General features: G+C 37.5%; 1 protein-coding gene and 1 pseudogene across 3 annotated transcripts in view; one reads left to right on the top strand and one right to left on the bottom strand.

The window, feature by feature from the left end:
- Window positions 1-21,057, bottom strand: part of LOC309797418 (uncharacterized protein) — a 262,284-nt gene that overhangs the window by 53,600 nt on the left and 187,627 nt on the right. The window lies entirely within an intron of this gene.
- Window positions 18,734-19,748, top strand: LOC309797417 (ferritin heavy chain-like; annotated as a pseudogene). The gene has a single exon. The product of its transcript is annotated as a ferritin heavy chain-like (transcript).

The following is a 21,057-nucleotide window of genomic DNA, read 5'->3' as shown; positions in this document are numbered from 1 at the left end:
ATTGATACAGATGACAGTTAATTTTTGTCTTTTCATACGTGTGAGTGCAGCTTTTACTTTGTAGAAAGAATATGACCAAATGGCGATGTGAATTGCTGTTGCATAATCTATAGTGTTGAATCCCCAGTGTTTGCACTTGAGTTTAACAACTCTGTGGTTTCCTGTCTTCTTGAGGCACTTAATCTCAGGTCCATCCTCATTACACAGAGTGGTAAATTAGAGAACGATTAATATCACCATTTAAAGAAGTGAGACTGAAATCTCAACCATCCTGAACATAGAAACTGTGAAGGGGCCTCTCAGCAGTTCAGAGAGTTATTACCAAGCCAGTCGGCTTAATGCTGTTCAGTTTTTTCCATAGCAGAGCCTTCCAGGTCCTTCTTTTGAGCTTATTTATTTTTATACACAATTCTGTATGGATACTGTTCATACTACTAAATAGTTGTATTAAGTGGGTTTAACTGGTGATGTATTTACATGAAGATCTAACTTCGTTTTGTTGATATCTTTTTAGGGGCTTTCCATTCATCAAAGCTCGTGATGTATGTAATCAGTTGCTGGTGTGTAGCTATCATATTTTTGATATATAGGGCTTGAATTGGGAAAGGTGGATGGTCATTCTTCTTGCTTTTTAAACTGACAGAGCCTTACAAGAAGCATTTCCCTCTCTGAAATAAATCCATGTAAAACATGTTTGGTCGCTCTCTCAATGCAACTGTGTAGTTGTGTGGATTTGGCACACAACGGGCAGCCTTGTGGCTATGTCTGTAAACAAGGAAGCCTGTTTTCCAGTCCGCAAATCAGCTGTTACACAGTGAAATGAACTTGACTGCCATTTCTGACCCCTCCCACGGAGCTGTCATACTCAAGAATGTTCACATGTTTTCAAGAAACGTTGTTTGCGGGCTACATGTACAAATTCCTGATCTGAAAGCCAATATAAAGCAACATCTCCCAAACCTCTGCTCTCTCACCAAGGCCACACACATTCCCTCGCTTATGGCCTCATGGCAAGCTAATACTGTCAGTATCAGATTCTCCTTCCCAGTGGTCTTGGGAGACTGCATAGTTGCTCTGTGAAAGGCACCACTGCTGAGGTTGAGAGAAGAGCGTCTTGGGAGTCAGTCCTGGCCTTGCATTCCCAGAGAGAGGGCTGTGCACCTCGTTCTCCTGTTAGGGTTTTCCTCTGCTGCAGGGTTTGCTGCCTGTTGTCAAAAGGATGTCCTAGTGACTTGTCTTCTGCGCGGTTATATAATCCCAGCACACTTCTTTATGATCTGTAGACTTTTATGGGGTTGTGGCACGGTCAGTTTTTAAATGTTTGGAAATGTCCTATTGAACAACTTTGCATTGGCAGTGAAGCTTGCTGGGAGAATTGTATTACTGTTGCCCTAGTTTTGGCTTGAGGGTGGTGAGAAGATGAAGTTTTTGATGGGTCAGTTTTAGTTGCGTATGTGTATGTGATTTATTTTTTAAAATTCTAATGTCTGTTATTCACAGCTTAGATATGTTGACTTTCTGATTATTCATCAGTCCCTTTGCTGATGTATTTTCCTCTGAAAAACTACATTTTCTTCCAGACTGTTTTTGTCTGATGGTGAAGAATAAATTTTTCATTTGCAGTATAAAGTTGATCTGAGAAAAAATGTTTACCTTGGACCTTCACTTGGCTTCTGTGAAAGAAACTTAATAAAATAATATGGACAATTCCCATTACTAATCCTAAGCACGTACAACAGAGGTCTGTACAGTAACATAGCAAAAATAAGTTCCTGTAATTTTACTTAGTCATTGCCTGTTTTAGACTAAGGAGCAGTGAGAGACATTTATAAAGAATGATACCTCAGATCACTTTTGTTAAATGTCCTCTAATATTTGGATACTTGGTATCTGGCTTGTGTTATCTTTTATACAATCTTGTCTTCTTTCTTTGCACTTTAGTGTAACAACTCTGTGATCTCTTATCTTCTTCCTCAGACACTCAGGTCCATCAGAATTTCCTGTGACTGTGACAGTAGAGAGTCCTTCCTCCTCAGAAGTGGAAGAGGCTGATGATTCCTCAGAACGTGTTCACGAAGAGCCAGAGAAAATCCGTTGGAAACAAGAAGCAGTGCAGGTACAAAGTTATCACTTTAAAGCTATAGAGAAGACTGTTTTTCAAATGAAAGCCTGATTGCAACACGGCACAGCTTGTGTGAGGGTTCTGTTTTCTCCTCCCATCTGCATTGTATCCCCTTGAATGGTTCCTTAAGCTTAGACCAAGGTGAATGGTGGACATTTGAACTCTAAGAAATAAAAATCAAAACATGTCGTTAGTAATATATTTTCCTTTCCTTAGAACCTTAGTATATTAGATGTAGGGAGAACCTTAGTGATCATAAGATAAGGAAATTGAGTTCTGAATGAATACAGTCAGCTGATTCAGTGATCTTGTTTAAAGATGAGGAAACTGACAGTTCTAGTTGAACTCTCTTTTTATAAGAGGAAAATATGGCCTCATTTTAAATAAAAGTAAAGTTCAAAAACGTTTCGATGTTGATATTCTCCTTTCCTAAAATCAAAAATATCAAGAAGCTACATTCTATTACCAAATAAACCTGACCTCTAATGTCATTGCATACTTTTGTTTGTATGGACAGAAAAGAAAAATTGATTTTCATAAGAAATTTTTGCACCTCAAAAATAATATATTTATTTTATTTCAACTTCAATGCAGAGCTGAACACTTCTAGTAAATAAAGGAACACCATTTGGGGGGACCGTGTCTTTGTGCTACGAATTCCATGTTTAATTTTTAAAAATTATTTAAATTTAATTACTTAAATTTAAAAATTATTTAATGTGATTTTCTTTTCATATGAAACATGAAACTTGACAGGTTTCAGAATTAATTATCCCATTATTGTAGGACTATGGGAATTACTCTTTCATTTTCAAAAGAGAAAGTTAGATTTTTATTTTTTTAATGAAAATTAATGATAATATAGAGAAATTTTAAGAAACGAACTTAGAAAATTATGAGTTAGAGTAGGAGAAATCTATAGTTCATGTAGAGTTACCCCCTTTCATTTTATAAATGAGCACCTACAATTTGTAGCACGTACATGGTTTATTAGTAAATGGCAGAGTACGACAAGACCCTAGTGCATCTAACCCGCATTCCTTGTCATTTTAGATGTGGTGTATTCATTTCCTTCACAAGTAGACCAGGAGATTGTTTTTCTAAAAGCAATGATAGACACTGGGGAAGACCAAGAAGTTTAAATACTGGGACCACAGAATAGCAGATTCAGATGCACGAGATCCCTTTTAGCTCTTCTCCATTTTGACAAGACACTACAATGATGGTATCAAAGTGTTTCAGTATACAAGCCCACAACAATCAAGAGATTTCAACATAGTTTAGAAAGACGGAAGACAGGTGGAAGAGTGTGAAACCGAAGCAGTAGGACAGAGGAAAAGCATCACCTAGAATATGCACAGGGACCACCTGCAACTGAGGAGGATTCTGACCCCACCTGCAGAAGTAGCTCCGTGCTTTGATGCGCATGTAGGAGAGAGGGTGGAGTTAGTTAAAAGTGTGACTGAAATAGGGGAGCTCATTGAAGGGTTGTGTTTGGAGGAGTGGACTCCCAGGCCCGCCCTCACACTCCTGAAATGAGATGATTTCATTTTGAAAACAGTGAAACTGGCGAGAACTAGGGCAGCTAGTGTGAGTTTTTACACCCGAGAAAATTGTGTTTGGGGGAGATCCTGTTACAGTTACTGCCCGCTTCTTCCTGCATAAGAAGCCAATCAGTCGTTGACTTCAGGGAGCTTTCTGCACTCATTCTTAAATAGAAAATAACTGTCATTTGCCTGATAGTTGAGTAAAGCTTACAGCATCAGAGAGGGAGAAAAAGAGTGAAAACATATCCTAGTAGGACAAGGGACAATTTAGGGAACAAAATAATTTAAGGAAAAACCTTAATTAATATCCTGAGAGAGGTTTAAAAAGAGCTAGCAACTATAAAATAAGACTAGGGTGTTAATTAAAAAGAGAATGGTCAGAAAGCAAGAGAGGTCTCCTGGAAATGAAAATATGGTTGCTGAAATAAATTCAGTAGGAATTTAAAAAATTTCTCAGTATATAAAAAAGAAAGACACAATGGAAAATGTGATAGAAATATGTTAGAGGCTGCATCTGGGAGATCCCACATGTTACTATTAGAAACTCCAGACCCAGAAAAAAAATGGAGGGAAGCTGTCAAAGGGCAACAAAATTCCCCACATCTGAAAGTAGACATCAGGCCTCAGATTGAAAATAGTTATGCAAGATGAGCAAGAATAGACTCATACCTAGGCACCCTTCATTGTGAAACTTTAAAATACTGAAAAAATAAAATAGAATAAAATACTGTGAGGATACATCCATACCAGAGAGAAAAATACTTATCACTTAAAAAAAAATTTAAATCTGACTTTATCAAACTTGTCATCAGCACCATGGATCCTGGAAGGCATTAGAAAGATACCTCCAAAGTTTTTCAGGCACATAATTTTCACCCTAGGGGTTTGTATCCAGCCAAACTATCAGTCATAAGTGGAGGCTGAAGAAGATATTCTGTACACAAAGAAATTTGAACAATTGGCCTCCTGTGCTACACCTTAAGCTATTTATAGAAATAATCCAGCAAAGTGAGGCAATAAACCAAGAAGGAAGGTAATAGGGGATTCAGTGCAGATTGCAGCTAGTCTAGAGTGGAGAGGCTTCTATTGATTGTGTGATTGAGAGCTTAGAAGCACCTTGAGGCATATTGTACTTACTAGGTGTTAGGCACTGTTGGAAGGGAGGAGGGAGAGGAAGAGGAGAAGGAACTTGAACTCCAGAGGAGAAAGGGCTATACGGACATAAACCTGAAGCACACTAAACTATGGTTGATTTTTAACCTACTATTGGTGAGGAAGGGAAGAATCCACTTCAACTGGACACTATAGATGTCCCCCTTCTCAGTGACACACAGGGGTAATGACCACCTATCTAGTTTGTTGTCCAAACCAGAACTTGTCCAAACTCCTTACACTTCAGTAGTGTAAGGAGGGACTCTAATGCTGTAACATCAGGACAACAGGTATAAACTGGAACAGACCAAGACGGCTTGGGGTATGTGGTCACCCTGCACAAGGGCAGTGACACTGGCACGGTATGGAACGAGGTGTAGTCTATACACAAAGACACAGTACATCTGCAGGGGGCAATATTAATTTCATTGTAATAATGGCAATGCTGTCTTGGTTTGCAGCTTTTATTGTCAACTTGCATGTAATCACAAATAACTAACGTAAACTATACTTAGTATGTATTAGTATTAACTTGGTATGGACTGAAATGTATTGTGTACTAGTATGTATTTAGTATATATTAGACTCTAAGTGCTTTTGCATATATTAAGTCATTTAATCCTCTGAATAGCCTTATGAGGTTGGTGCTAATATCATTCCCATTTTTGAGAACAGGGAGCTAAGACAAGGAAGGAACTTACCCAGGCTGTACCTAATTTAAGGTTGGATCGAGGCTTTGAGTTTAGGCTGTCTGCCTGTTCTCTTAAACCTTACTCCGTACTGACTCTCAAATAACAGAAGACTTAACTGCACATAGAACAGAATATAAATTTCAACTTTGACAACGTAAAAGCTAGGTTTGGAAGGTAGACAGGAGGTAGAAAAAAGGGAAGATGGTATGAATATCCTCATTTTACAAAGCGTTACGTTGAGAGAGTTTCTAGTTGATCAACAATGTAGGTTTTTAAGTATATCACTACAAGTCAAAGAGATCATGAGCAGTGGAATAACTCATGATGACATAACTTTACTGAGCAGTGTGGACATAGGAAAGAGTGTAAAGGAGCTAAACCCTTACTTATTAGTAAGTTAGAAACTGAACAGATAATGCCTCCAATTTAGTGAGATAATAGTCATGTAAGAGTATTACTTGGAAATGGAGAAGAATTCAAAATAACAACAGTTGGACCTCCCTGGTGGCGCAGTGGTTAAGAAACTGCCTGCCAAGGCAGGGGACATGGGTTCGAGCCCTGGTCTGGAAAGATCCCACATGCCACGGAGCAGCGAAGCCCGTGTGCCACAACTACGGAGCCTGTGCTCTAGAGCCTGTGAACCACAACTACTGAGTCCACGTGCCACAACTACTGAAGCCTGCACGCCTAGATCCTGTGCTCCATAACAAGAGAAGCCACCGCAATGAACAGTAGCCCCCGCTCGCCCCAACTAGAGAAAGCCTGCACGCAACAGTGAAGACCCAACACAGCCAAAAATTAAAAAATAATTAAAAAATAATAAAAAATAACAATAGTTGATGTAAACCTCATAAAAAAGGAAATCCAAATAGCCAGTAAACACAGAAAAGCGTACGACTTCATTAAGTGATAAGAGAAAATTAATTAATTCTGTCGTGAAAAATACTGTGATAAAAGAAAAATCCAAGATGAATTTGTCTGTATTTCAAATCTTTAGAAAACAGCTTTTTCACAGGCATTGTTGTAAGCACCATAAAAGAGATAAAAATCTAACTGTTATTATTCATGGAAAAATCAAGGATTGCAATTGGATCTATAGAGTAACAAATGTAAATCTGTGATGTTAATGACCTACTGCTTAAGAGGTAAATGTCTCAGTTTTCAAAGTCTAATGTATATATTTATTTACTTATTAAATTTCTTTATTTTTAAAAATTTATTTATTTATTTTTGGCTACGTCGGGTCTTTGTTGCTGCACGCGGGTTTTCTCTAGTTGCAGCAATAATGTATTTATTTTTATTTCTTTGGAGATTTATTTTCTTCTTACAGATCATACGGTATCACCACTGTTTAAAACAGTTAGATTTTTATCTCTTTTATGGTGCTTACAACAATGCCCGTGAACAAGCTGTTTTCTAAAGATTTGAAATACAGACAAATTCATCTTGGATTTTTCTTTTATCACAGTATTTTTCATGACAGAATTAATTGTTCTAAACATGTTCATTAACTTATCAAGGGAATATTTCTCATTTCCTTTGTTAGATGTAGCTGAACGATGTTTCCTACCTTCCTAACAAGTATGCCTTAGTTTCTCCTTGTGAATGAGGAATGATAAAGGCCTCTTTTGCCTCTGGCTCTTCCTCTGTAAACTGGACACAATAAATATTCTTTCTAAATTTCTAAATATAAATTCTTTCTAAATTTTGAAATAAAGAATATAAATTCTTTGTAAATTCTTTCTAAATTTCTAAATATTCTTTCTAAATAATTCTTTCTAAATTTCGTATGAAATCAAACAAATGGGTTATTTGTAAATCAATATAATTTATGTAACACGGGTTTGTATGTTATCTGTCTCAGGATAAGCATCTAGTATAATATTGCTATTTCATATAGTATAATTATAATCAGAAAACAGAAGTAAACTATATTCATTGCATAAAGGGGAAGCAAAAGACATAGAGATCTTCTTATATCTCACAAATATTTTCATTTATTTATAGGAAAATGCTTTAAAGTCCCAAGACATTTAGTAGATGTCATGATGTTTATATAGTAAGAGAATTTTCATAAGGGTATAATTTTAGCTTCCTTACTTAGAAAAATTCTGAGGAACTTGTATAAGAGCCAATGTTTCAACCATTCCCTTTAATAATACTGTAACTAGCAAGCCTAATGAGTATTCACTTATCTAAAATATCCTAAAGTTCAACTGGGCAGCTTCAAAATTTTTCATATGACTGTTGATTAAAACTTTTATTTGTACCTTGTATCCATTTCATTTTTTTTACTTTCCAAAACAATATATTGTATAAAGGACTCATATCTAGGATATATAAAGAACTCTTAAAACTCAACAATGAGAAAACAAGCAACCTAACTTTATATATGTGTGTATATATATATATATATATATATATATATATATATACACACACACACAATCTATAAGAACAAAAGGAAGAAAAATACATATATACATATTTTTACCAAAGAAGATATACAGATGGCAAATAAGCATATGACAAGATGCTCAACATCATATGTCATTAGGGAGATACAAATAAAACCACAATGAGATAGATATCACTACACACCTATTAGAATAGCTGAAATCCGATCACTGACAATACCAAATGCTGACGAAATGCAACAGGAACATACATTCATTGCTAGTGAGAATATAAAATGATATAGTTATTTCGGAAGACAGTTTGACAGTTTCCCTACAGAGCTAAGCATAGTTTTACAATAGGATCCAGCAATCATACTCCCCAGCTAATTGAAAACCTATGTTCACACAAAGGCCTATACCCAAATGGTTATAGCAGCTTTTTTTATAATTGTCCCAAACTGGAAATAATCATATCATATTATCCTTCAACAGGTGAATGGATAAACAAACTTGGATACTCAGGTGATAAAAGGGAAGAAACTATAGATTCACACAACAACATGGATGAATCCTAAATGCATGTTGCTAAGTCAAAGATGCCTTAATTCAAAAGTCTACATATTGTATGATGCCGTTTATTCAACATTCTGGAAAAGACAAATTATAGGGATGGAAGACAAATCAGCATTTGTCAGAGGTTGGGAGTGAATGACTACAAAGGCCACTCACAGAGAATATTTTAGGTTGATGAAACTGTACTGTACGGTAGTAGGCATAAGATACATGACTACACATTTGTCAAAACACATAGAATAGTACATCACAGGGTGAACTTTAATGTATGCAGTTTTTAATCAGAGTATCCTGGATGTAATGCATACATACTGTGACAAATAAATTTAACTGTATTCCCAATATATGATAAAATGTCACTGGAGGGGGTGGAGAAAAAGGAACTGACATAAGTGACTTTGGAAAATGATGTTTTGATTGGTAAATATAAGACTAGGTGCAAAAATAACTACATAAACACAATTTTAGTTGGTAAGTTTGTTTCTCACAGGAATACAGTTAAGAAATCTGAAAACACATTTACACTAGTGTAGAACAAATAAGTAAATGGTAAATAATTTGAGTCAGGTTTCTCACTGTTAGTAAAAGAAGTTACAAATAAGCAAGAGGCAAAAGCTAGAATGAACCATGTGATACTGGATTAGAGTCAGACATTAGTATGAACTCACGTTTAGTTTAATAGGTATAGAGATAGACACCTAGAGAAATGATTATAGATATGAGTGTATACATTGGTTAATATACGTGCATATATTTCATAACTTTGCGGAGAGACAAGAAACAATGACACCAAGTAGCAACAAACACATGTAGCATCCAGGCCTTAGTTTCTAAACATGGTTTAGAAAAACCAAACATCCTTGGAGAAGTGACTAATTCTAGGCCTGGGGCAATGAAAACACAAGATGAGCCCGGAGCATTATGTAGTGCCAGGAAATAAGGCGGCACTCAAAAATCAAAAGGAGAGAGGCAGATCAAAGGGACACAAGGACCCAACTGAAGGAGCACCTGATGGCCTAAGCTGGAACAATTTGAGTCATAAAATTAATTAAACTTTAAAGTTATAGAGAAATATGAAATATTCATGAGTCCATACTGACATAAATAACTGAACACACAGATAAACGGGGAAGAAGGTACAAATCTTTCTTACAAAGAATTTCAAATAACATATGTAAATACTCTTCCCTCCAGGAGATGGGGCTTAAACTCCCTCTTAGGTGTATTGGCTGGATTCCAAAAGATAGATTATGGAAAGGGAACAATAGTAACTTCACAGTGAAGAAATCTGGCAGACCTCACCTTAACCAAGTGATCAAGGTTAACATCACCAGTAATAAGTCATTGCTGACACAAGGTGATGAGAAAGACATTTCACCTCTATGGTAATCTTCCCCAAAACCCCCAAAACGCTGGTCTGTCTAATCATGAGAAAAACACCAAACAAACCCAAATTCAGGGCCATTCTACAAAAGCCTGGCCAGTACTTCTCAAAACTATAAACGTCATGGGAAACAAGGAAAGGCTGGGAACCTGTCAGAGACCATAGAAGAGAGATTATAACTAAATTCAATGCGATATACTTGATTACATCCGAGAACAGCAAAAAGACATAATTGTTAAAAAAATCGTTAAATCTGAATAAAGTCTGGAGTTTAGCTAAAAGTAATGCACCACTGTCTTTTTAGTTTTAACATATGTACTACGTAAAATAGTAACATTAGAGTAAGAAGGGTGAAGAGTACATGAGAACTCTCTGTACTATTTCTGCAATTGTTTGATAAATCTAATATTCTCAAAAAAAGGTTTAGTTTTTTTTAAGTGCATAGTTGCACTGCATTATGATGAATCAACACAGAATAGCTATTAAGCATAGTAGAAACTGTAGCTCCTGTAAAATGCAGATTTGCAGACCCCCCTCTCTCCATATAAATTGTATCAGAATTTTCTAGAAATGGAGCCAAGAATCTGCATTTCATATAGCTATAGGTGAATCGTATGCACACCAAAATCTGAGGATTCCATTTCTAGAGCCCTGTGCCTTTTATAGTGCCAAAAGACTTTTAAAGGCTTTAAAAGCCAAAGTAGTAATGGTATTATCCAAAGTAACCCAATTTGAAGAAAGTCAAAATTCAGCATATGCAAGATAGGTAAGGAAAGATAATATGTATATAACTGGTGGACACACAGGATAACAGGGTCATGATAGCTTGGCAAGTGGATTCAAAGTATGGTAAGTATCCAAGTGGCAGCTGAAAGACTAAAAGTGGAAGCAACTTGCTTATTCAATCAACCCTTCCTGGGTTGAAGAAAAGTGATATTGCTATGGAGTGCAGAGAAATTACAACGGGCCTGTTCAATCAACAGGCAACAACTGCCTTAGTATGAAGTGATACTACTCCAAAAATGAATAGTGCTGTACTGACAACCAAAACCAACACCACCAAGCTAATACACAAATGCTCAAGCAAGTTGAAAGGCTCCGACTGGAGTGTTATATAATGAACAGATGAACAAGGGAGTGAGAATTAACTATGAAAATCAACGTGATGAAACTCACTGGTTAAATGAAGCCTAATTGGTCTCGAGTATGACATCCTATGTACCTCTGCCATTTACTGTGGTGGACTTCATGCTGGCTCAGGGCACCATTTTTGAGCCCCAACAGATTCAAGTAGTCCACAACCTTGCTGCCTCCTCCACCCACACAGCATATGCCAGCCCTCCTCTGATACCCAATCACATTCCCTCTGAATGAACCCACTTCGGCATTCTTCTGCCTGCATCAGCCAGCCCTCACTCATGTTTACCATTTATGATGGTTAATTTTACATGTAAACTTAGGCTATGGTGTCTGGTTCTTTGGTCTAGAAGCGGCTGTGAAGGTATATTTTAGATGTGATTAACTTGTAAATCAGTGGACTTTGAGAAAAGCTGATGATCCCTCCATAGTGTGCTGGACATCATCCGATCAGTTGAAGGCCTTAAGAATGAAGACTGAAGTCCTCCCACGAATAAAGAACTATGCCTCCAGACTGCAAAAGAGAAATTCTGAGTTTCTAGCTTTTGGACTCAAGACTGCAACATGAACGTTTACCTTAATTTCCAACCTGCTGACCTACCCTGCAGATATCTGAGTTGCCAAGCCCCACAATCACATAAACCAAAGCCAATAGCCAATTCCTTAAAAGAAATCACCCCTCCCCACATATATACATTTGATCCTTGGACAACATGGGGGTTAGGGTGCAGTTAAAAACTGCATAATCCGGTTCTGCGTCCGCAGATTCAACCGACCACGAATCGTGTAGCACTGCAGTATTTACTGAAAAACACCCGTGGATAAGTGGACCCACACAGTTCAAACCCATATGGTCCAAGGGTCAACCGCAATAGGATATTTTACCCTATTATATAAAATACAATGACCTATTATATATCCAATCCAATCCAATATAATATAAATATCCTATTAGGTCTGTTTCTCTGGAGAACCCTAACTAATACACTATTCTGATCATTTTTCTACCAGTAACACTGTAACCATCTTCTCTTACGATGAAATACACTGCAGCTATTTTACCATTGCTACACCCAATGATATTTTTTCTTAGTAAGGTATGATATTTAGATAAGTTATAATCAATATATAGACTGAGAGATCCCCATTTTGTTCTTTGCACCAAATAGCATAGAATCAATATTCCATATCCGGGCTGAGTATCAGAATTACTTGTGGCACTTCTTAAAAGTACAGTTGATCCTTGAACCACACAGACTTGAACTGGGTTCACTTAATCTACAGTACTACTCAGTCTGGGGTTGACTGAATATGAAGATGTTCAACCATAGATATGGAAGGCCAATTGTAAGGTAACACCTGAATTTTTGACTGTGTGAGGGTCCACAACCCTAACCCCAAAGTTGTTCAAGGGTCAACTGTATATAAGCCAGAGATCAACCCTGAACTTGCTGAATCAGAATTTCCTCAACTGATTTTGATTCACAGCCAACGGCTGAAATCCCTGGCCATAAAATCATTTGACCACAGTATCTGCAACAGGATCTAGTCCAAGGTCACTTTTTTAAATAGAGAACTTGAGGTTAAGGGAGAATAAATTACTTATTCAAATTCCCAAAAAGGGTAAGAATGAACAGTATCGGGATGCTATGTTTTTCATATTTCTATAAAGTACCTTTTATTTTCTTATATAGACATTTCCAGAAAAAAGATAACAAGTGGCATTCCAATCACTCAGTGCACACAGTTATGCATATCTTATCATCTGATCCACAGCTCCAGTTCACTAATATAGATAGATTATAATATTTAGGAAATAAAAAGAGGCAGCTCTATTTTATAAGGTAGTTCATGCCATGTACACATGAAACTATCTGGTATATAGTTAGAAGACCTCATAAATAGCTAAAATCTTGGCTATTAATTGTGTTGTAATAAAACTTTGAGGACATGTAAATGGTACTATGTTTGATGATTTAATCAAAGAAGGGTGACCTCACTTTCCTAGTGATGGAACTTCGGTAGATGTATTCAAAGAGCTAACATAAATCTTAGCTTATTTTCTAGTAGCTAGCAAAAAACTTCCAAAATCACTTCATATTGTGGATATGAAAACACAAAATAATGAATAACCTCAGTTTTCCACTACCGCTGACTTCTAACACTCCATGGCTTCTAATACAATATTTGTGTTTTTTAAAAAATTAAAAATTGACAGAGTATATACATACACAATCAGCTAAGATGCATGTTTCCACTAATGTCTACTTTACCTAACTAACGTCCAATATTGGAAGGGTAGGCAAAAGTATTCAATATTATTATTATTTTTAAATTATACCACTCTAACCCTAATTATAAAATAGAATACTATTCTATATTAATAATCATATCTCTTTATAATAATTTACTACATATATATTCATACTACAATCCACATTAAGGTACAAATTTTAGCGAACACTAACATTAGTGATCAAAGCCCAATATGTATGTACAAATGTGTGCACTCCATACATACATACACACAACATGGTTTTCTAAGATGTCACTGAACGTATCACAAAATGTGAATTGAGATGTTATTTTGTAGAGAGTTCTAATATTATATTATTACCTGTTTTCGCTTGTTCATTTGACACAACAGCATTCTTTTGCAAGAAAACAGTCTGAGGGATGCTCTACATCATCTGGCTATGAAACAGAGTTTTATAAACCCAAGTGTCCCATAGAGACATTTACTCCAATGAACTGGTATAATTCAAAATGTAATCTAACCAAACATGCTTAATAGTCTGGCTAGGAGAAGCAATACCATGGTTTATAGAATAGTGTTTCTGGAAAGAAAAGGAAGTGGACTCTTGGTTCTGCATAAAATCTTGTTAATCCTATTTCCATTTCCCTCTCCTACATTTGTAACAACTGAATAAACTGATTATGTTTTTTTATCTTGTAGCTGCAATCTCTGTAGACAGACTGATTAAAGTACTTATATTGATGTGATCAATATAGTTACCAATCAATAACGCTCCAGGAATTGATTTTTATAATTTGAGGAATTCTGCACCTTGATTCATTTATATGCTATTGTCTTTTTTCTAAAAATTAGGGATTGTTAATATGGAAAATAAAAAAAAACGATTAAGGGGAAAGGGCCACGTAGGGAAAATTGCAGTTCTCTACAGCATAATTGAGCAATACATGTGATTAAGGAAAAAGTGATAATTTAGGGGGGGATAAAACCATGGATAATTGATAGAGAACTCGTGAAAGAGGGAAGCAATTGTAAATAGATTATTGTGGATGTGGAACTGACATTTCCAGTTATCATTACTGTTTTTTGTCCTTGACAGTTAAGATCTGAGGAATGTTAAGCAATGTTTCAATAGCTGCATGTATAAGAAAATAATATTCCTGCCACCAGAAGCTGCTCTAGTACAGCTTCCCCCTTCTACTCCAGGCCACGGACAGATACTCAAAGGCAAGAGTGTTATCCCTTAAAATTGTCAGTAGTTCTCTTCCCCTCAACTCCCAGTTCCAACAGCCACTTCCCTTTCTAATGGGCTGCCTTTAGCCTCACCTTCCTTCCCAGATCCAGCAGTTACTCCACAATAGATCTGCACTGCACGTCCTGTAAAGGAATGCAAGGTTTTGTCTTGGCGTTCAGTCTCTCTTCCAAGAGATACACACACACACACACACACACACACACACACACACACACACATATATAATGTATAAATTCATATTACTGCCAATGGTTTCAAAGAATCACTTTTCTGGCAGAAGAAAATCAAGGGATTACATTACTATTGGAGTATTGAGTCATACAGCTGACAGTATTTGGCAGATTATTAATGAGCCTTTAATCCTGGGTTGTTTGTCGTGTATGAAATCGGAACTTAAGAGCACCATCTACATTTGCAAAAGCAGGTTGATAATCTTTCTACTTAAAGAATATATGCCAATCTTTTAATTCACTTAATAATAAATGAGATTTAAAATAATTTGGGTAGAAAGTTACTAAATATCAGATATTTCCTAGAAATTTGAAACTTTAAATAGGTTTAACTGATCTTAACTATTCAGATATATTTGGAAAATGGCAAAATACTTCAAGAAAATAAGTCAAAAGGACATTGTTTATTTTTCATGTATGAACTGAAATATAAAAAGCTCAGAGGAAAAGTAATAAATGTGAATAATACACAGGAAACACTTTACAAAACATTTACTTTGGAAACTGTGCTTTTTGCTGAGTTTAACAGTGGTTGGGCCTCCCTGGTGGCGCAGTGGTTGAGAGTCCGCCTGCCGATGCAGGGGATGCGGGTTCGTGCCCCGGTCTGGGGGGATCCCATATGCCGCGGAGCGGCTGGGCCCGTGAGCCGTGGCCGCTGGGCCTGTGCGTCCGGAGCCTGTGCTCCGCAGCGGGAGGGGCCACAACAGTGAGAGGCCCGCGTACAGCAAAAAAAATAAAAAATAAAAAAAAAAATAAATAAAAAATAAAGGAGCTCATGGTCCAGCCAAACTTCCCAAACTACCTAGAGAGGAATCCAATTCAGACTGTCACTCTCTGCTATTTACAAGCTCTGTGTTTGATCATGTTACATACTTTAATTCACAATTTCTTTATCTGTAAAATATGGGTAATAATAATCAAATTTAATCCAGTATCTGTAATAATGAGGTAATGCAGATTGAACAGCCCAGAGGTATATAATATTGATGTATCACTTTTCACTACCTCTCATTAAATGATTTATTTATACATATGTATACACACACACACACACACACACACACACACACACACCACAGAGTGAGATAAGCCACCAACTGCTGCTACATATGGTCTACTTCCTTAAGATTATACCATTGACCCTACTTCATGTATTAATTTTCAAAGAAGGAATTATAGGTAACATTTACTAGCACTTAGCTACAAAAGAAATACAAATATGAAGAGCTTATAGAACAAGTTTTATGTTAGTACCTATAAAATGCCTGTCATATAATAGGTGCTCAATAGAAATATGCTGAATGAATGAATGAGCGCTAATCACTGACACGGAGTCAGAACTTATTGTCTAATATCAGTTGTGTAACTATTAGTTCTGCAACATTTTTAAATTAATGAAGGGAACTGAAAGTCAAAACAGTTTTTGCAGATTATAGCATGAGAATTTTTATTAGTTGACTCTGCATTTATCATGAATAATACTGTGATAGCTAATTTTTAGATGTCAACTTCAAAGGGCCAGTGGGTACCCAGATATTTAGTCAAATATTATTGTTTGTGCCTGAAAGGGTGTTTTTCCATGAGATTAACATTTGAAATACTAGACTAAGTAAAGCAGATTGCTTTCCTTAAAGTCGATGAGCCTCATCCAATCATTTGAAGGCCTGAATAAAATAAAAATGCTGACCTTCCTCTGAGTAAGCGGGAACTCCTCTTGCCTGACTGCCTTGGAGCAGGAACATGGTTTTTTCCTGCCTTCAACTTGGATTTCCTGGGTCTTGAGCCTCCTGGCCTTTGGACTGGACCTACACCATGGACTCTCCTGGGTCTCAAGTATGGCAACTGCAGATTTTGAGACTTGTCAGCCTCCATAATCATGTGAGCTAATTCCTTATTTTATATAATATACAAATATATCTTCTATTGGTTCTGTTTTTCTGGAGAATCCTAACATAATACCAACACTGACCACAAATATTTCAAAGAAACCTTCATCTTATAGTCCTATACTGATATTTTAAAAGACATTATCTTAGCACATACCAAGTTATAAACTATAAAATTTGATTGTCAATATTTTTTAAATTTGGGGGCTTCCCTGGTGGCACAGTGGTTAAGAAAACGCCTGCCAATGCAGGGAACATGAGTTCCAGCCCTGGTCCTGGAAGATCCCACATGCCGCAGAGCAACTAAGCCCACATGCCACAACTACTGAGCCGGCATGCCACAACTACTGACGCCCGAGCACCTAGAGCCCGTGCTCCGTAACAAGAGAGGCCACCGCAGTGAGACACCCACGCACTGCAACAAAGAGTAGCCCCCACTTGCTGCAGCTAGAGAAAGCCCGCATCCAACAAAGACCCAATGCAGCCAAAAATTAAAAATAAAATTTAAAATTTTTCTAAAAACATGATCTGCTCTGAAGTTTTCTCATTCTGTGTTTGTATTTAGCTTTACATTCCTCATTAAAGAAAAACTGCATGCAATGTTTTTGTTTATATATATGTATATTTCCTTCATAGAAATTTGAGGTTCCAGTTCATGCTAGTTTATTCATTTCCCTTAAAAAAGTTAGAGTTTAAACCTTAGGTTTCTCTTAGTTATAACATGTATTTTAACATTATCTTCTAACCTAGGAAGTAATGATGAGGGATAAAACATCTGAGAAACACCATTATCACCCCCTTAGTACACATATAACCATTCAATAGTATTATTTTAATATTTGAAGAGTAAAGTTGTCCAGATAAATTAATTATTAAATAATCTTGGAACATAATGAGAAAATGTCCTACAAAATCAAGATTTCTTCTATTTAAATAGATTCTTCCAGTGAAGTCTACAATGGACTCTTCCAAGGAAATTTTTGAAAGACTGCAATTATATTACGACTAAACACTGGTGTTAAGCAAACATAGAATACAGTTTTATCTCACTGAGAAACTGATCATGTAGTTCTTTTCCATCTCTAATGTATGATCCTATCATTAAAATCAACTTATCAAATAGACATTCTTATTATTCTATTTCTTTACAGACTCAACAATTAAATGCCTCTAAAATTGCTTAGATAAGTTTACAACGTGACAGTTGCTATTTGATTCTTTGCTTCCTTCATAAACAATGATTATAGCATAGCATGAGCTTTCAAAGAGAAAAAAGTACATTAGTCAAAGCCATGGTAATAAAACTTTAAGTGAAAACAGCTATTTTATCCAAAAGCTTTAAAACCATTGAGAGCACTTAAACAGTCCATCACTCTTTCTTGTACCTTGAGAACAGAGACCATGTTTGATTCTTCTGTGTATCTCCAGAGTCAAACAGTGACACATATTTGGAGTACTGTATATAAATGGCTGTTGAATTAATGTTGAATTAATTAATTATAAATACCTAGATTGGTCTTATGTCTTCCACTATAACATCCTTAACTTCTAAGAAAATATTGACTTTTTAATATCATATGTGTAATATCTTATACGTATTTACTTGAGACAATAAAGGGAGAAAAACAGTAGTTTTCTGTTTTGGTTTGTTTTGGTCTGCTTCGCCACTAGAATACAAACCTCATGGGAACAGACTTTGCCTCTCTTTGTTATTAATATATGCCCAAATCCCATACCAGTGCCTGGGCCATATTAAGTAATCAAGAAATATTTATTGAATGAATGAATGAAAGATAATTTGAGATCAATGGTATTTCCTACCACTGTGGCTCATTCCATACAACATAACTGAGGGGTTAAAAAAGTGCTTGCAGAGTGGCAGTGAAAGAACAAATGAGGTTGGAGGGGATAAATACATCCCCACAGTTAAGTTATTTGCTCTAAGAATGCATCTAAGCCTTTTGTTTTCTGACAAAGAAAAGAGAAGTCTGCACTTACCCAAGAGGAAGGAAATTGGCAAATCACGTGAAAGGGGCTCCGAGGCAGCTATCGCAGGCCCCGCGGCTTCGCCTTCACCTTGGCCTTCACGCCCGCCACGCTAACCGCGCCGCCCTCGCAGGTGCGAGGCCGCCGTCAACAGCCATTTCACCCTGGAGCTCCGCGCCTCTTTCGTGTGCCTGGCCGCGGCCTTTTACCTCGACCGCGACGACGTGGCCTTGAAGCACTTCAGCCGGTTCTTCCTGCGCCGCTCCCACGAGCACAGCCGGCGGGCCCAGGGCCTGAAGCGCCTGCAGAACCAGCGCGGGGGCCGCCTCAACGTCCAAGACATCAGGAAGCCAGTCAGTGACGAGTGCAAGAGCGGCCTCAAGGCCATGAAGTGCGCCTTGTTCCTGGAGAAGCAAGTGACCCGGAGCCTGCTCCACTGCACCAGCTGGCCACCGACAAGTGCGACCCCCACCTGCGCCACTTCCTGGCAACTCACTACCTCAGCCAGTAGGTGGCGCTCATCAGAGAGCTGGAGGGTCATGTCACCACCCTGAGCACGATGGGGGCCCAGGACGTCGACCTGGCAGGGTACCTCTTTGACAAGCTCACCCTGGGCGACAGCGACAAGAAGAACTGAGCCTGGACTGGACCTCCCCGGAGCCACGGGGAGACCAGAGCCCTGGTCACCGTGCCTGCCATGCAGACGGCAACAGTGCCCTTGCGGAAGAAGTTCACTTACGTTTTGGTTTTGTTTTTGTTTTTCTTGCATCAAGTGCAGGACTCTTTTCCTGGACTTTATTTTATCACTTAAGTTTTGTTCTTCCAGTTTTTCCGTTTCTTCCAATAAAGTTATTGGTTCATAAATAAATAAAGGTCTCTGGTTGATTCACGTGGGCAAATCTCTCATTTTTTAAGTTTTAAAACAGGTATCCAGGAGTTTCTGAACAGCGCCATACGCCAACCATATGCAGCTCAGGATCTCCACAGTGGGAGGGAGAAGGTGTTCCATGGGGCCCTGGAAAACACAAAATCAGTCTTTCCCTTATAAATAATGTAGGTATATGCGGGGTAGAGTGGGGTGGGGTGGGGTGAGGTAGGGGTCCCTGGTGAATGTGGGTGCATGTGCATAGTGAAAGTATAGAACCATAGCCTGAAAATCATGACTGCAGTTGCCCCTGGGGAACAAGTGAAGGGAATGGGATTGGGCAGGGATTAAAATAAGGGTGTCTTCAGTTTCACCTGAAATGTGTATGTGCATTAATCATGCAAATACTAATGGTTAAGTATGAGTAGCAAGATGGGGGGTGGAGGGGTTTGGAAGTCTGAATGGTGGAGTATCTCTTTGACATGTTCACTCTGGGCAACAGTGACAATGGAAAAATGAGTGTTAGGCTGTCTTGCTCAGAAACACGGGGATGACTTCCCATGGTCACCAATGCCTGGCATGCATGTTGTAACAACAAAACATCCACTTATATATGTTTTCTTTGTATCATATGTATATATGCATGCTTCTGTGTGTATATATATATATGTAAATACATATGTATATATATATATATATATATTTTAATTTCAACCAGCAGCAGAGTTCATTTTGAAGTTCATTAGGAAGACGCCCTTTGTTGAAAAGCAGTTCGGCGATCACATTACTGGAAATGATATAGCTGCTTCTTAGACCTTTCCTGAGCCTGGCTCTATTTCTGCCCTTGGGTTTCATATATCCAACTTTGATTTAGTTTTTGTTATTTGCTACCAAGAGAACCTAAGCTAATATGTCTTATTATCAACACACTTTTACCAGCCTCCACTGTATTTACAGTAGAGTAAATAGCTCTTCTAGGGTACTGAATGACATTTTTCCCTTTATCCCTACTACAGAGTCCACTGAAAGGGAAAAGGATCAAGGGTGGAAGGGATCAAAAAAGAACAATTTCCCGAATGGAAATACAGAATACTGAAGCCTGCTACCATATGCATCTCTTCTCACCTAAAAGTGTTTTCCTCATAATTTCCAGAATTTTAATTCCTTCGATCAGCCTTCCCAAGACTGTGTTCAGTATCAGCCAGTGCCTCAGAAACATTCACAAGTGTTCAGTGGAAAACTTGTATTAATCGAATTAGCAAGATTTTTTGTTTTGTTTTTTCAGTTTTCATTTATTCTAGGAATTTTATGTCTGATGTAAAAAATATACATTTTGAATGTACAACGTGGGGATTAAATATTTAGTGTTTCCCAAACATTCTGATCATGGGATTCTTTTTCTACCAAATCTCACAGAACAGTATTCCAAAGAAAATAGCTTTGGAAACAACGTTAAAAGGTCCCACTGTGGCCTCCTCTGGTGGCGCAGCAGTTAAGAATCCATCTGCCAATGCAGGGGACACAGGTTTGATCCTTGGTCTGGGAAGATCCCACATGCCGCGGAGCAACTAAGCC

Source organism: Mesoplodon mirus (assembly GCF_964341445.2).
Source record: "Mesoplodon mirus genome assembly, contig: HAP1_SCAFFOLD_518, whole genome shotgun sequence".
In the NCBI taxonomy this organism is placed as follows: Eukaryota; Metazoa; Chordata; class Mammalia; order Artiodactyla; family Ziphiidae; genus Mesoplodon; species Mesoplodon mirus.
This window is presented reverse-complemented; position numbering and strand designations above follow the sequence as displayed.